Below are 6,481 nucleotides of genomic sequence, written 5' to 3'. Positions count from 1 at the left end.
TTTTGGCTTGAGCCAAAAATGAATGGTAGTGCCATTTACTGCAAGAGAAAGAGTTGGAGAGAAACAAGCTTGGTTAGGAAAATAAATTTGAGATGTCTGTTAAATACTCATGTAGAGATATTAAGAAAATAATTGCATTTATGAATGTGAATTTCATGGGAGCTTTCAGGACTAGAGTTGGTTTCTCCAGCATTTATGGAGCATTAAAAACCATAGGAACAGATGAGATCATCCAGGAAGAATGTAAAAAATATATATACATATACTAGAAACTGAGTCTCCATCTTTGGATCAAGACAGGATGAAGAACCAACAAAACATCCTGGGAAGGAGCAGCCCAAATGGTACTAGGAAAACTAGCTGCACATGAGTATTTAGAAAACCAGGAGAATGGTTCAAGAAGAATAAGGTTCAAAAGAATGGTTTCAAAATATTTTGTGTTGAAATGGTACTAACGGGCTGAAAAAATGAGAACAGATACATATCCATTGGCTCTGCCAAGAAGGATTTAGTGACTTTGACAAGATAATTTTCCTTGGAGAAATAGGATGGAAGCCTGACTGGAGGCAGTTAAAGGATGAATGGAAGATGGTAAAAATCAATGTGTATAGCCTTTTTTTTTTTTTTTGGCATATGAAAGTTTTACTGTGAAGTGGAATAGGGAAATGGGGAAATGAGTCATAGTTACAAGGGATCTGAGGTCAAGGATTTTGTTTTTTGTTTGCTTTTCACTACTGAGAGACCAAAGGTCATGTTTGAGTGCTTTTGCAATGATCCAATAAAGAGAAAGAATTTGATGGCATAGAAGAGAAAGGGATAACTAATTGAAGGAGGGAAAACCCTTGAGAAGATGAAAATGGATGAGATCCGTGGCAAGACAATGCATGTGTGGAGAGAGGTGTTGATATGGACTTTTTTTAACTGGCGCACACTCGTGCACTCATAGTCCACACTGTGCAACCCCAGCAGCAGTGAAGGGATCTGAATGCAATGAAAGGGAAACTATTTCTGGAGGTGAATAATTGGAAGTGCCCCCAAACAATGAATCATGCTGACTCAGGTCCCTTCCTGTGGTTGAGCTCAGACCAATACCTCAACTCTAGTATCTTTTTTAAAGTCAACTCCTTGAGTTTATTTTCAGTCATTGCTAAATTAAAGCATTTGTAAAGAAAAGCTATAAGCCAGTTTTCTGGCATCCAATCATTGCTACAGAAACAAATATCACCATACAAACTCAGCATTGTTCTTTATCAATTCAAGCTGGCTAGAAAGGTGGACTCTGGAGAGGAAGACTTCTTCCTCATGACATGAACGACAAACATTTATGTTAATTATCAAATTGGAGGCAGCTGATCATAATAGCAACTTGGTTTTTAGCCTCAATGTCCTGTATCTTTCTTCAAGTAAACCAAAAGATTCAACAAAGCAATTCATTGGAGGCAAATTTTAGACACTTCATATCCAATCTATTCCTGAACAAAATCATGAAGGTATAACAGGAGAGCCTGAAACAGTTCTTTTTTATTTTTCTCGTTCATCAGGGTTTCAGTATCCATCGTCTGTGGAAAATTACTGCCTTGATTCGGAACAAAGTCTCTTACAGATGAGTCCCTTGGAGTAAATAAAAGATGGAACATAGCTTGCCTTTCGGAAGCCCAAGGCGTTGGCTGGTTTTGTGGACAGGATGGTCTGATCCTATAAAAAGATGCATGTGTCACAGTTGCTTTCACTAATTTGGGTGCTTACAATGTACAAACAGGCAGGAAAATGGACAAAAAAAGAACAATACCACTCTATTGAACAAATTGCTGTCCCATCAAAGCAAATGTTAAACATTTCCTACAGTTATGTGTGCAAACATTCCAATTTACAAGAAAAGATTTCTTCCCAAGGGATATGCTGACCTTTCCAAGTTGAGCTGTTCAGAAAGGGGGAAAAAATGCAATCCACTCAGATGCCAAGACTTTCTGACATTTGTGGCAGGAAAAAAAAGGAAGTCTGTGATTTACATTCATCATAGACTTTGCTTAAGTAGTGGTTGTGTCTGATATGTTTTTCTCTTGAGGGCTTTTCATTTTTAAAGGTTTGGGGTAATTTCTAACTTTAATTTGGGTCAACGAGCTAATTTTTACAAAAAAAATCTTTCCTTTCTTGTCAGGCAAAATGTACACAATGAAGCCGTAACTGAGAAAATTAAAAAGAACAGTTTATAGGAGTCAAATCTTGAAAGAATACAGCAAGCCCTCAAATGTTCAAAACAAAAACAATTAGCAAGTTGAAATTGAATAAAACAGGTCTATATCGGGTAAATGTATTTGAAAACCTAGAAGACATGCTCTGCTGTGACTACCGATTCTCCCATTGTCACAATGATTGTGGCAACTAATGCTTATAAAAATAATTCCAAAGAATTTTAAAGTTCAAAGAAAGTATAAATGCTACTCAAGTTTGTGCGAAAAGATCACAGTATTTCAGAGGCATTCAAATTTTTCAAAAGGTATTATCTTTTTTAAAAATGTTTTAAATATGGATCCCCATATATAAATCACATAACAGTGAAGCTTTTGGAATAGGGGTAACCAGAGCCCTAATATTTGCCTCCCCATTGTCTCCTGCTATAGCACCAGTATCACTTCTCAGAACAGCTTGAAATCTTTTCACTGTACACCAGGTTCTTTGAAGACTGTCAGTTCATGTAAGGTTTCATGTCTGGTAACTCTTAATTGGGATAGTGCATTAGCTAATGCCAAAAACTCAATACTCTAACTGTCCTAAGCAAATGAATGCTTATTGGAGTTGTATTTTTAACCTTTTTCCACAAAACTGTATGCCAGTGCTCTGTTGGATTAATTGTGAAGAGGACTCATCATCTCTCTCACAGCACAGAGGCCTTATAGTCTTGGGTACTTCAGTGTGTGAATTCATGGTGTAAAAACTCACAATCCAGGGTCTCCTTGTGAATACTGAAGGTAGGCATCATGGCTTTCAGCTCTTCGTGGCCCTGGTGATCGTTCTGGAAAAATATTCTCTTATTCTCCTATACTCTTATTCCCTAGAAGTGTCATTTCTGACTAAAACTGTTTTAACGTCACTTTGAAAGAAACCAAATAGTTACCAGATGAAAGTTTTAGTGGACAGGAATATGAGAAGTATTAACAAAGGCCATACTTCTCTAATTTGAAGTGCAGTAAGAACCTCCCTCCCCTTCCTTGTAATAAAAATAGCTACCAGCATTTGAAATGATTGCCAGTCTCACTTTCTACAGTAAACAATAGGTGCTGACATGTTAAGTTGACCTTTAATTCCTCTGAACCAGCATATTTCTGGTTTGTTGGTACACAGAGGAAAATATAAAATGAAAGTAGTCTTAATAATTTTCCAATCTCCCATTGAAGAAATGGATGCAAAAATGCTTCAAAATGATCATCCATGTACCACCTTAGTCCATAAAGTTTCCTTCTAATCAAGACACATTAAGTAATTAAGAGGTCCAGATGCATTGCAGAGCTTCAAGCAAGTAAAAAAAAAAAAAAAAAAAGAATCTTGTATTTTTGCATATTTAAATCCAAATGAGAAAAGTTAAATATATCTATATCCTTATGCACATCTTACTCCATTTAGCACTGCAATTAAAAACTGAGTCATAAAATATTTTCAAAATTTATTTTGGACTCAGTGTACCTACTGATGTTGTAATTTTTCTCCATAAAATAAGCATGCACCACTTATACTCAGGAATAGGCAACAGATTTGGGAAAAGAGTTGCTATATAAATTAAGAAATGAAGTTTAAAATATTTTTACAAATGAAACCAATTATGGGCAGCAGTTAATATCTTATAATAATGAGTCAAAACTGGCCTCAGGATAAGAAACCATAATTTCTCTCAACATACCACTGACTCGGGGTATAGAGTTTGAATTTTCTATGTATGGAGATGATTTTTTCCTGCACCATTCATTCTCCCACCCAGATCCTAAAGACACTTGTTAATAAAATAGACAAGCAGGGTCAGGAGCACAATTTATAGCAAGGAAGGTCTCTGGGTACAAAACTTAGTGGTCTACACATGCATGAAAACTGTGATCTTTGCTTAATCAGACTTGTGATTTAATCCGATGAGCTAATTGGCTTATTTTTGCAAATGTTTGAATATACATCACACTTCATTTTGCCTTGATATTATCTGACCCAAGTAAACAGGGAGTATATAATTATATGGCATTGATATTCAACTACAGTTGTCACTCATATGAAAATAAATAGTCAGGCTATTTCCCTTCGTATTTATTAAGTTCTGAGAAAATACAATTGGGTGTTACATTTACTATATTTTGCAATACCATCTTTGAGTTCTCATTTTAAAAACTAGAGATTCTTGTAATTTTATGCCAGTTCATAGTTTCATCACACTGAGGCCTTAGAAATCACAGTCCACATAGAATGCTGATTAACCTGCTTTCAAAGCTTGCTATTTGCTCTTCCATTAATCAAGCATACAATTGCCTTTCTAAGCCCTGGTTTCCTTACCTGAGAAATAGGGATACTGCCTATCTCACGGTGCTGTCATGGATATAATCAGCTAAAGGATCTCTGACAGAGTTGAGCATACCATAAACATTGGTTTTTTGTTCATTAAATTTGCAGTAGTAAAAGTATAGAACAGTTAATATTGCAAGAAGTCAATTTCTCCCACTCTATACGGAAGAGGCTGTCAATACCAATGGGAAAAGTGCATAGAGGAATATGTGGTCTCATAGCAACCACCATTTGTTGAGCACTTACCTATGTGACAGGCACTATGCTAAACACCTATATATGGTCTCAATTCTTAAAACCACCTTCCCCATTTAAAAGACATGCAAGCTCAGGCAATTTGTTTTTAAACAATTGCACCATCGCTGCTGCACCCAAGCTCTCAAAATTGATCTCATCAGATCAATTTATAAAAATATCTGTATAAATAGCCATTAAAGTCCTAAAAGGGAAGAATAAGATCAACTTGTCTGGCCACAGACTTTCAGTGAGTTTCTCTGCAAAAGCTCCTGCTTATGGATAAGAAGTGTCAGCAATAAGTATGCAGGGTGGAAAAATATCTTATTGTGGGTGGGGGAAAGTGTCTATTCTATTCCTAGAAGTGTCTTGTTCCAAACCTTGAACTTTGAGGCTTCTGGTGAAAATGAATTTTATAACTTACTCTGGTTACTGAGTATGCCCAATGGCCATCACTAACGGACAACGAAAAATGATAGGGCTCAAAGTTAGAAAATAATTCAATATAAAAGAAGTCCATGTCTGTTGCTGTAACCCTGGAACAGCCTTGGCTATGATAAAGAAAAGTGAAAGTAATTATGAAAAGCAACTCAAATAAAAAACAAAAATCAATGTTAATGGCAAAAACAAGTTTACTAAGTTATTAGCTACAAAAATATGCTCTGCAAGGACCGAACATTTCTTTAGTCTCCAATTCACTAGAGAGGTTAGAAGCCCACCTTGGAACAACGTAAGCTCTCCCCAGTTAACTTCAGCCACATCCACTTAGCTCATAAATGTTGTATTTGTTTACACATCTACGAAAGGTTTCCTTGGAACAAGGGGCTATAAAGAGTGTAAAAATCATCAGAATAGATTAAACAATTCTGAACTACATAGGATCAAACAACATGTGTGCTTCGCTACATCTGGTTCAGACTATCCCCATTTAGTAAAAAACACCATTATCAACAAAACTTTGGCTTTTTTAGAACATTGGCCAAGGTTAGGATTACATTATAGAATAAACTTGGAGAGTAGTATTTGAAGCTCCATCCAGATGTTAGTTTCTATAGCTACCACTTCTTCCCAACCACCAATCTTCTCCACCCAAGAATATTCACTGCCCTGGCCAGAAGCAAGTATATGTCAAAACTGAGGAATTTTAAATGGTCAGTTCTAAATGTCAATTTAATTAAATATGCCACCAGAATGAAGAGCTAAAATACAACTAAAGGATATTCCTAGATAAAGCTTAATTAAAGAATACATGTCCAGAATCATGAAATTTATACATAAAAAACACAAAATAAGTTGTGCATGTCTTTGATTACTTGGTATCTCAGTATATGAAATGCACAATTCAGATAATGGATAGCACTTCACTAATTAAGTCTATCTTTGCCTGCCTGTATTTCATGATTACTTGTACCAGTAAGCTTCTAAAACTGACACCTTTACTGAAATGAAGAAAACAGAAACAGTAGCCACAAATTAAGAGTAAAAGGGGCCAATTTTCTACCAGGAAGAATTACCGCATGTATATAACTGAATGACTTCTTTGGTGACTACAATATACTCAAACGCAGTTAGGAACTTAAGTTCCCTTACCAACAGACGTAAAGAAGTTCTAGAATTGTTGTCTATTCTTTCCATGAGAAAAGCTCATTTCCTCTAATTAATCATAAAAACTGTAACTTCTATACCAGTCTTTATTTCTAAATAATCA

The sequence above is a fragment of the Tamandua tetradactyla genome, chromosome 6 (genome assembly GCF_023851605.1).
Source record: "Tamandua tetradactyla isolate mTamTet1 chromosome 6, mTamTet1.pri, whole genome shotgun sequence".
In the NCBI taxonomy this organism is placed as follows: Eukaryota; Metazoa; Chordata; class Mammalia; order Pilosa; family Myrmecophagidae; genus Tamandua; species Tamandua tetradactyla.
The sequence above is the reverse complement of the archived record's forward strand: the minus strand, read 5'-3'. Positions refer to the sequence as shown.